At 38.0% G+C, this 12,027-nt stretch overlaps 1 pseudogene; it reads left to right on the top strand.

Moving 5' to 3' along the window:
• The first annotated feature begins 659 nt into the window (after nucleotides 1-659).
• LOC124959352 (olfactory receptor 5D13-like) lies at nucleotides 660-1,609 on the top strand (annotated as a pseudogene).
• The last annotated feature ends 10,418 nt before the right edge of the window (nucleotides 1,610-12,027 follow it).

Below are 12,027 nucleotides of genomic sequence, written 5' to 3'. Positions count from 1 at the left end.
AATGGAGACAGTGTGAACATGTCATAGATGAGATTCTGTAGCAAATTCTACAGAATCATATAGAATGCAATCTACACTGCATCATGGAATCTATACAGTCCAACGACTAAATTCTATGGTCATTTGATTTTGTATCATGTCTAGAAGGGTATAAAATGCAAAAGCAATTAACACTAACATATCTGGGTTGCCAATAGTGATGTTGAGCCATCTCTGCGATCCTTAGTGTCATTCCTCAAATCATATCAAGGGGCTCTTTGCTTCTGTTCTGCTTCCTTTGCTTCAATTTTTGTGATTACTTTGAGCCATAAATTTATATTTCAGCAGTACCAAAACAATACTAACAAAGGTTGACTTTTAAATAAGTTGTTATCTAGTATTTCTCACATTTCAGTGCAGGTAGAAATCCTCTGGGGGCTTGGTAGAATCACAAAGTGTGGACATCATCCCAAAGTTTTTGATTCAGAAGGTTGATGGGGTTGGGGAATTCCTATCTTAAGAAATTGCCAGGTGCGGCTGCTGCTTTCATTGGGTACCAGGTTTCTTAAATTAAGTCACTCTTCACACATGCCACCTCTTTATTCCTTCCATTTTTTTCCTATTAATTCTGCTTTTCAGGAATAACTTGTGTATTTTTTTTTTTTTAGCCCACAGAATTTATGACATCTTCTGAAGGAAATCGAAGCAGCAGGCCCACTTTTAATCTGTTGGGTTTCTCAGAATACCCAGGTCTCCAGATTTCACTCTTCCTAGTTTTCTTGTCCATTTATGCAGTCACTCTAGTGGGAAATTTGGGGATGATAATAATCATCATGTTCAACCCCAAACTCCATACGATCATGTACTTTTTCCTTAGCCACCTTTCCTTTGTAGATTGCTGTTATTCCACTGTAGTTACACCTAAATTGCTGGAGAACCTGGTTGTGAAAGAGAAAACCATCTCTCTTTCTCTGGTTGTATCGTGCAATTTTCTTTTGCTTGCATTTTTTCAGGTATAGAAACTTTCATGCTAGTAGCCATGGCCTATGACCATTTTGGGGCAGTTTGTAACCCTCTGCTATATACCACTATAATGTCTCAGAAGCTTTATGTTCTTCTGGTGGCTGGGTCTTACTCTTGGGGCTTGGTATGCTCCCTGACACTCACATATTTTCTTACCCTGTCATATGGGGAATCTAACATCATAAATAACTTCATCTGTGACCACCCTGTAATTGTTTCTGTCTCCTGCTCAGACCCCCATATCAGCCAGATGCTATGTTTCATTATTGTGGTATTCAATGAGGTGAGCAGCCTGATCATTATCACTGTGTCCTATGTGTTCATTTTCATCACTGTTATGAGGATACCTTCAACAAGTGGGCGTCAGAGAAACTTCTCCACCTGTGTCTCCCACCGGAATGCCATCACCATCTTTCATGGAACCATCCTGTTCCTCTACTGCGCTCCTAGTCCCAAGACTTCTTGGCTCTCAGTTAAAGTAGCCTCTGTGTTTTATACAGTGGTGATTCCCATGCTGAACCCATTGATCTACAGTCTTAGGAACAGAGATGTGAAGGACACTTTCAGAAAATTAGTTGTCACCAAATCTTTTTGGCACACAACATAATATTCTTATATTTATTATTCTATATTTGAAAAAAAATGAATGACTAAAATTCAGACCCTCCAGTTAGAAAAGAACAAATAATTGAAAATGAATGCAAGTGAAATTCCACATAATGGTGAGCAACTGGAATGCTCATACATTTCAGAGGGTAAAAGACAAAATGACTTTGAAGACAGTTGTAAAATGCTATATGAAGTTATAGAAAAATTTCTAAAGAACCTAACAATTTCTTTTCTTGGTATTTGTCCATGAAAACTGAGATTAGATATTTCAGGATAAAATTCTTCTCTATGACTTGTTCAATAATATAGGGAAAAGAGAAGGGAGATTAGTAGGAGATATTGATGAGATTTTCTTAACCCAGTTCCTTTAAAAAAGTGATATTCTTGGAAAATGCAACTTTTCTTTCATGAAGAACTTTTGCTGTAGACCTATTAAGGATAAATGTGCAAAAGCAGAAAAAATACTGATGCATCTTATCCTGTTATCCTAGTGAAACTGATTATAGAAAGTTAGAAATTACTTATTTTATTATATATACTGTATATAATTACATATAACTTAGCTTAAGTAAGCCCTTATAGATATGTATATACATATTCCAACATATAGTCATAATTATGTACATTTAATATATGGTACAACATACGAGTATTCCATAATGTGTGTAATCCTTACCTGCATTGTGCTTTTTGTGACCTCTTCATAGTAACCACATACATACACCTTGGAGAATTTGACTGATGAGGTATAATTGTCCTCCCATGTAATTGTACTCTTGAGATTAAAGATAAGAAGTGTAATTTGTTCATAAAGAATGGTTTGTCCATTGCTGTTAATTCTGGTAAATATAGCCTTTGTATATTAGTCAATGTTTTATCAGGACAAGAAAATAACTACTTTTCATTGTTAAACCTAGTGGGTTTAGAATAGGGATTTATCCTAAAAGTGTTGGAAGCTCTGCTGGAGTTAAAAAGGGAAGAGAGGTCTTCCATGGAGTACTAAGGAAGCCATCAAAATGGAGGAACAAAAGTTTTCATGACTCAGTCATCCCATAATTTATTTACGTGTCTTAGGGATGGCTCTCCTGGGGTTTTCACTGTGTCCTGACAGGTGCGTGCCTTCCTCAGATCTGAAAAGCTGATATAGACAGATCTCTTCTAGTCATAATAACCAAATTATTATGCCTAAACCCCTATTAATTTAAAAATGAGTAAAGAAAACATGTCCTATACACAGGACAGAGTACTATTTCACCACAAAGAATAACAAAACCATGTCATTTGAAGGAAAATGCATGGAACAGGAGGTCACGTTAAGTGAAATAAGTCAGACTCAAAAAAACAAGTATTGTATTTTTTTTTTCATTTCACATATGGAATCTAAAATATAGCAACAGTAAAAAAACATAACATGAAAATACAAGGGGACTTTTTACTGAAGAGGAAAGGGGCTTGCAGGAAGGGTGGATAAAATCAAAGGATGTTACATGCATGATACATGCATACCCAGGTTTTTAGCATCACAGTTCACAATGACCAAACTATGGAACCAGCCTAAGCATACATCAATGGATGAGTGAATAAAGTAAATGTGATATATATACACAATGGAGGAGCCCTAAAGATAAATAAATTTATGTCATTTGCAGGAAAATGGATGGAACTAGAGATGATTATGTTGCGTGAAGTAAGTCAGACTCAGAAGGTCAAGGGTCATATGCTTTATTTCATATGTAGAAGATAGGAAAAAGGAAAAGAAAGATGGGGAGGCAGGGATCTCATGAGAAGCAAAGGGAAGTGAGCAGAGGAAAGGGTCGAGGGTGTGTGAGGTAGGGTGGGGAGGGAGTGCTGGGGAGAGATATTGGCCAAATTATACTGCTGTATGGTTTATTATGTGCACATATGAGTATGTATTAAAAATCCCATCATTATGTAGAACTATAATGCATCAATAAAAATGTGAAAAGAAAAAGTACATGTTGTGTAATGATTACCACAGTCAAGATAATTAACATCTCCTCATATCATCACAAATTTTTGGATAGTGAGATCCCTGATATTGCTCTGCTAGCAAATATTTAAAATAAGCTGCATTCTTGAAGGAACTTTGGATTGTACAGAGGGGAAGGAGAGAAGGGGAGGGGGCCTGTGGGATTGATAAGGATGGTAGAATGAATCAGACATTATTATACTATATACATGTACGAAGAATTTAAAATATATATTTATCACTTTCAAAAAAGTTAATGAAAAAAACAAATAAAAAATAAAATAAACTACATTCTTATTAACTATTGTCCCCATGTTTTACATGCAGTTCCTAGTAACCTTATAACTGAAGGCTTGTTTCAGTTGACCATTTTCTACTCTTTATCCCCTAAACCCCAGGTTTTTATAGCTATGGTTCTACTCTCCATTACAAGTTTGACTTTTAAAATTTGTTTTAGATTCTACAAGGAAGTGACACCATGTTATGTCAAGCTTAATTCACTCAGCAAGATACATGTCCTCCAGTCATTTCCATATTGTTACAAATGGCAGGCTGTCCTTCTTTTAAAAGGGTGAATAATTATTAGGGAAAAAATTGGAGAGTGTGTATCATGGCATTTCTAAATAACAAGTAGGTCTGTTTCTAATTTATTCAGGAAGCACTACATTGTTTTCCACAATAAATGCCTCATGTCACTTTCCCATCAAGAGTATATGAGGGTTCCCTGCCTTCCACCTCTTTGATTCTTTGTGATAGCCATACTGACAAGCCTGAGGTGATATCACATTGTGGTTTGATCTGCCTTTCCCTGGTGATTAGTTATGTTAAGCATATTTTCATATGCCTGTTACGTAATTGAAAGTATTCTTTGGAAAAATGTCTATTTAAGGTTTTGCCTGCTTTTTTAAAATTGTCTTGTGTATTTGCTTCAAGTGATAAACTTTCACTGGAGAGTAGGGTTATTACTCTTAAAAGATTTATAGTTTACAAATATTTTGTCCCTTTCCACAGATTGCCTTTCCATTTTGTTGATTATTTCCTCTTATGTCAGAAATTTTTTTGTCTAATATACTCCACATTGTTTAATTATGCTTTGTTGCCTGTGTTTTTGATATAAGATCCAAAACATCATTACTGATTTCAACATCAAGGAGTTTAATTCCTATGTTTTCTCCTATACATTTCAAATTTTGCAATTAAATCTTTCAAACATTTTGAATTTATTTTGTGTGTGTGTGGTGTAAGAAAATGGTTGCATTATTCTGAAACATGTAGGAAATATTTTCTAGTAAAAATCACGAGTTAATCCACAAAAGAAGTAAAATATCCATAAATATTGAAATATATTCATTATCTTTTCTATCCAAAAGTGTATGAAACTATATCAGTAACAGGAGAAAGGATTACATAAAAAAATAAGGTAATTAAACTGCACTTTGCTAAACACCCAATGGATCAAAGGAGAAAGTGAAAGGGAAATTAAAAAGAAATACATTGAGTCAACAGATATGGGAATACAACATACCAAAACTTATAGGACTCTGCAAAAGCAGCTTTAAGAGGGAAGTGTTTAAATGACAAGTGCCTATCTTAAAAAAGAAGACAGGTTTCAAATTAGAAACCTAAGTTCATATCTAAAGGAATGAAGGAAAGAAATAAAGGAAACAAATCAAGAAAGGAGAGAAAAGAAAGACAAGCTACATTTAGGGTTCTTAAGGTTTTTTTATAATTATAGTTTTGTATATATTCACAAAGCATTGCTGGGTTTTGTTGATATCCTAGTCACAACCCTTTGAAAGCACCAAACCAGAATTCCCACCTGCTAAAAGAATCACAAAATACATGGGATGGAGCAAAATGCTAGCCACTGCCAGCTCATCAGTGAAGGTCTCAAACTTATTTAGGAACTTAATTATCTATTTCTGTTTGCTTCCAACTTATTTTAAAAATGTGATTTTTGCAATTTGCCTTTGTATGAAATGGCAAATAATAACTGTATATCCTTAAGGTGTATGATATGATGTTCAGTTGTATGCTTACACTGTGAAATGATTGAATCAGACTGATGAATGTTATCATCGCATCAATTACCTATTTTTATTTTTTAGTGAAGAGATTTTTCAATACTATTATTTTGACAATTTATAATTGTGCAATGCATTTTTTGGTATATCCTCTTAGAATTTTATCTAGGAGCATTCCGTTTGTGCAATTATGATAGCCCACCGCCTACAGGCGGTGGGCGATCACAACACGTACGCTTTTCTTGATCACAGGAACCAAAAAAGGGTTTATTCCACAAGTCTCTGACTTATATTGAGAACATCAGCCTATCAGAGAGTAGACTACCAGGAAAGTCAGCCTATCAACGAACAGTCTCCAGGCAGATACCAGGATTGCCTCATGTACAACAGCCAACCAGAGTTACTTCCTAAAACTTGTTTATGAGTGCAGCTATGTCTGGCAAGCTGCCAGGTGCCATCTTAGAGATCAGGCCACAGTGCAGCTCTGGGGCCCTCAGAACCCGCCCCTGACATCTCCCCCTTATTCTTTAAATAAAGAAAGATGACTTGGGACCATGCCTGTCTTAGGTTGTCCATGGCAAATTGCATCCTTACCCGTCATTGGAATTCTGACCTCCAGGCGTCAGAACCCTGTCTTAGGTTGGTATGCATTTCCACGGATCTTACCCATCTTTGACTACTGGTCCAGCATGCTTAGCCATACTTGGGGGGATGTACCTGTCTCAATGGCTGTCAAAGTCTGTATTATAGCCCGTTGATGACATTGGGCATCTTGGTGAGCTCTGATTTGGCTGCGTATAACATAGGCTGTCCCTAAGCAGATAATAATCAGAATAGCTACTGTTCCAGCCCACTGTTTTGTCAATCCCAGGGCTTTAGATAACAAAGAGAACATCTCAGATACCGATGCCACTTGAACCCTGGTGGCATTGACTCTGAGTATTTCAGCTCATAACTGACTGGTTAAATTATCAAATGTAGATGACCAATTACCAGTAAGGTAGACAGAGAGATTTTTAGATAACATAACCACAGAGCTAAGGTTATTATAAGTAATAGGGGTGACACACACTGCTCTTAAAGGATAAACACATCCCAGTCCCAAATGTTCTTGCAAGATATCCAGTTGTTCTTGTAGTAAGTCCACTCTTTGATTTACAAGGAGTATGCCTGCTGTTAGATGTTGGTTTAGGGTCTCTTTACTCTGTAAGGCTGTAGCTGTATTTTTGGCCAAGTGATTGACTGCTGTTGCTGTAGGTATGGCAGTTGCTAGTGCTGCTGTTGCAGAAACCACTATTGCAGTGACCATAGCCGCTATGATGCCAAATTCTCTCCTGTTTCTTGATAGTAACACTGGCAATTCCGCATCTGTAACAGAGACTGGGACTGGTAGGAAGGTAGGAACACACATTAAGACTGCCAGCGGGAACCTAGAAGTATTCCAACATTGAGAAAGATAGCATCCTAAGAGACTAAAAAGAGGTTGTAAGTTAGTTCAAGGGGGGCTACGAGCATCATGGTTATCAGGAGTATGTTGGTATGAGTTACTTGTTGTTAGCGTTGGCACTGGTTGAGTTAGTTGCTCAGGAACCCAGATAGGCGATGTTTTATCCTGTGGAAACACACAAACCGAGCTGTGGCTCCAGTAAAGCACCGGGTCCAGGCCGTTCCATTGTCCTGTAAGAACATCCTTCCATTTTACCGTCACTCTATCATGTTGTTTATGATTTCCATGTCTCTCAGCGGCAGAGCAACCCTCATTATCCAGAGTTAAAAATTTTAAAATAAAGAGGCAAAGAGAAAGTTTATCTTTAGGGGACCTGAAGGTCTTCCCTCTTCCCCCCTTTTTGTTTATAAAGAGTCCTTGTGGGTTATAAGGTATACCTGTGGTTAGAGTTATTTCAAATTTTGTGAGAAATTGGTTCTTACCAAATTTAGTTTTTAAAGAAAAATTTAGACTCTATAACATAGTACAATACTCTAACAGTTGCTTAACCATAATTGTATAAACCCTTATTTTTAAGACTAATTGTTCTAAAGAATAAAACTTAATAGACACAAAGTTAAGAGTAAATTAGTGTTTCTAAGAAATCCTTGTTATTTTACCATGTCATTTTACCATATAGATTAAACTTTGGTTTATATTAGAACATTAGTATTTCACCTTAGGAAAAACCTTAAATAGTTTTAAATGTTTCACATACATACAACCAACTTAGTTACATGCAAACTTGTTGAAACTTGCCCTTTATGTACGTAGACTTTCTTAGCACTTACTTAGACCCTCATTTATTTCATCACACAAGCACTTTCTTACCAGAAATATTTCCTTTTCCCTTTTACTAAATATATTTCCATACCCAGAACTTTTATTTTCTCTTTCCTGTTGACCCCTTTTTGTTCACATTCTGAAACAACTCTTATGAAATTTCTAAATTTAAAAAAAAATTACTCTATTTTAATAAGATTAAATACTTTGTTATTTATAGTACTCTACATCAACATTTTATTAGTTTGACCACCTAGAGACTCACGAGTTATTTTTAAGACATTTTACTTCTATTAGCTTACCCAATTTAAATTGAACCTCTTTAAATCACGTGAATTAAAAATATTTGGATCCATTTTTAAATTTTAATTTTAGGAGCGCTCAATTTTGATACAGACAATACATGACATTAGACAGCACGACATACACATAACACAAAATCAAAGGCCTTGAAACTTTATAGGTGAATCTCCATTGCAATGTAACAGATGTTCAAAACTCTAGTTGAATAATAAAAAAAAAATTAGAACTGATCAAAAAGTCATGAGCTCAAAAAAAAGAAAAATGTAGAATTCAGAAAAAACAAGAGTCCTGGGAAAATGTTACGGCCATTAATTACTTTAGTAAAGCACCATAAAATTTACTTTTGCTCCAGTTCAGGTAAGACTTTTGCTCTCTCTCTTTTTTTTTGGGGGGGGGGGGTTTGAGGCGGGTCTCCTACTGAGCCTTCAGGCTTTCTCTATTTACATTTCAATGTAAGCCTTGACTGAGATTTGGATCTGAAAGGGGAGAAAATGTTCCAGCAGAAACTTGATGCCTGGGGCATTTTAACCCTTAATCCTGGTTAGTAATCAATTCAGGTTTGGACGCAGAAAATTGTGAAACAATTATCTCCCAATGTTTGTGGGGACTGGGGCTACTATATCATACTCCTTACTAGGACATGCCACTGATGGTTGGGCTGGTTACTCCCTCCACACTGGCATATGTGGGACCTCATGGCAAGAGGACTAGGTGGGCTGGGTGGGGCGAAGTTGGAGGAGGAGAAGGAATTAGCATAGAAGCATAAGAAAGAAGAGACTTGAAGATAAGAAATCCCTTTCCATCTGCCCGCTGGCTTGCAGAAGCTGTGTGCCAATATCTTTGGTAGCCACAATCCACCTTCCCATGGAGCCACCTTTCATCTCTGCACAGGCCAATTTGTTATTGGTAGTCATTCCTTCCCAAACTAACATTTTAACGTTTACCGGGAAGGCCCTACAGGGAGCGGGGAGGTTAGAGTCTGTGAGTTCTTGCCCAGTATCACAAAATGGCCACCGGAAAGATTTCCCGCCACCCGGAAGGAGGAGGGTGAGAGCTTTCATTGGAGTCTGATGTGGCCCCAGAATACAAGATGGCAGCAATGATCCTCCCCGGGGCGGTAGTGGGCCCTCCCTATGTGTAGAGGCTGGCTGCCCTCGTGGTTCCTCAACCTTGGGAGGAGCGGATTGAGATGGATTGGGCTCCTCATTAAAGGTCTCCCAATGTTGTTTACTATGTGGCAAGTTTCTGGAAGGAGATGCAACGGGAGGAGCCGGCGGTTCTTTAGGTGGTGGGTCTTTGGGGAGAAACTTGGAGCCCCCTTTGGGAGGTCCTGGAGAGAAGCAGGCCTTAAGGGCAGATAACGTAGGGCAGACTCCTAATGGGGGACACTCACCTAAACTGATTTCCCTCTTAAAGGTGTCCCAGGCTTTTTCCGCCTGTGTATCAGACCACTCAAGGCTGCTACTCTTCAGCATGAGTCTTAGAGCTGAGAGCGCAGGGTCACCATGTGTGGTGTGTGTTTGCCCCATCTTTTCTTTAGTAGATCCTGTAATAGCAAGATTTTTTGTTTTACATAGTAAATCCTCCTCTTCATCTGAACTATCCTCACACCCAGTTTCATTTTCCTTGTCTGTCTCTGATCTTATTGATGCCCTTTCTGATGCTTTAGACCTTTCCTCTTTTATTTCCTCCAAAACCTCTTCCCCTTGTTTTATGACCTCTCTGCATTTGATTCGGGCTGTTTTAGTTTCAAGAGGAATTCCATTGGCCCCGAGCAAATCCTTTAAGGGACCTTCCATGCGCATTCGTGACATTTCAGTGCCCATATTTCTCTATTAAACTAACAGAATGCAAAGCACTTTAACTAGCAAAACAAAAGCGAAAGCACTTACAAACACTCAATCTCCATCGCTTATCCTGCGAACTTTAACTCGTCACTTTTCCCACGAACTTTAACTCCTCCCTTTTCCCGTGAACTTTACCCGTGAACTTTAACTTGTCGCTTTTCCTGCGAACTTTAACTCGTTGCTTTTCCCACGAACTTTAACTCCTCGCTTTTCCCGTGAACTTTACCCGTGAACTTTAACTTGTCGCTTTTCCTGCGAACTTTAACTTGTCACTTTTCCCACGAACTTTAACTCCGTTGCTTCCAGCGAACTTTAACTCTGTCGCTTCCCGCGAACTTTAACTAGTCGCTTCCCGTGAACTTTAACTCCATCGCTTATCCAGCGAACTTTAACTCGTCACTTATCCAGCAAACTTTAACTCGTGGCTTATCGAGCAAACTTTAACTCGTCGCTTACCCTGCGAACTTTAACTCATCGCTTACCCTGCGAACTTTAACTCATCGCTTACCCAGCGAACTTTAACTCGTCGCTTATCCAGCGAACTTTAACCTGGCCAGACTGTACTTTACGTTCCCTGTATTTACCTGATCAGTTTCTTCTTTATAACTCGAGGGTCCCGGGTTTCGGCACCACTTATGATCGCCCACCGCCCGCAGGCGGTAGGCAATCACAAGGCGTACGCTTTTCTTGATCACAGGAACCAAAAAAGGGTTTATTCCACAAGTCTCTGACTTATATTGAGAACATCAGCCTATCAGAGGGTAGACTACCAGGAAAGTCAGCCTATCAACGAACAGTCTCCAGGCAGATACCAGGATTGCCTCATGTACAACAGCCAACCAGAGTTACTTCCTAAAACTTGTTTATGAGTGCAGCTATGTCTGGCAAGCTGCCAGGCACCATCTTAGAGATCAGGCCACGGTGCGGCTCTGGGGCCCTCAGAGCCCGCCCCTGACATGCAATGCATTTTATTAATCATTGCAACCATGCTGTGCATAGAATTGTATATTTCCTGTCTATCTGAAACCTCATCCCTTTTGACCAGCATCTCCACTTTTCCCCTTTCTGTTCTTTCCCAGCTTCTGTAACCACATCTACTAGCTGAGTCTATGAGTTTAACTTTTTTTAGAATTCACTTACAACTGAGAGCATGCAGCATTTAAGGGAACCCCAGCATGCTGGTGGTGGGCATACAAATTAATATAGCAATGTTGAAGAATAATTCTGAGCATCCTCATAAAAGCAAAAATAGAATCACCATATGATCCAGCAGTTCTATTTCTGGGCATATATTTAAAGGAATTGTTATTAGTATGTGTAAGAGATATAGGTCCTCCTGTGGTCATTTCAGCATTTTTGAATAATAGCCAAGGTAAAGAAATCACCTAAGTGTCTGTTGAGAAATGAGAAATAGCATGTGGTTTATAAATGCAATATCATACTATGCAGGCTGGAAAAAGAAATTGTCATTTGAGATAGCATTGATGAATTGTTCTTCTACATCCTACTTGAGGTGGAAGACTGTGGCTGACCCTCTAGTGACAGATGAGAAGGTAGTAGGCAAGGATTGACATTTTTCAATTGGTGAACAAAATAGGTAGAATTTCCTTCCTATTTCTAAGAAATAACCTTCTAAAATAAAGATGGTACAGAGATTTTTCAGAACATAAAACTATAAAACTACGTCTTCAGTGGAATTATAGTAGAAAAAATATAAGTTCTTCTAACAGAAGGAAACCAGAGGAATCTTGAAGATGACTGTAGATTATGGCAAACTCAACCAAGTAGTAGGTCCTAATATGATGAATAAGGCTTAAGATATTCAGCATGTAGTCATCTGAATTGACAAAATTAATGTTTTCTTAATTTTAAAAGGAAATCAGAAACAGTTCACATTCCCATGAGATAGATAAAAAGCATTTATTAAACATTTGGCATAGGGCTATGTTAACTCCCCAGTTCTTTTTCCTAAAATATTTTGAA

The sequence above is a fragment of the Sciurus carolinensis genome, chromosome 11 (assembly GCF_902686445.1).
Source record: "Sciurus carolinensis chromosome 11, mSciCar1.2, whole genome shotgun sequence".
Classification (NCBI taxonomy): domain Eukaryota; kingdom Metazoa; phylum Chordata; class Mammalia; order Rodentia; family Sciuridae; genus Sciurus; species Sciurus carolinensis.
Note: the sequence above shows the minus strand (reverse complement) of the source record. Positions and strands in the feature narration are given on the sequence as shown.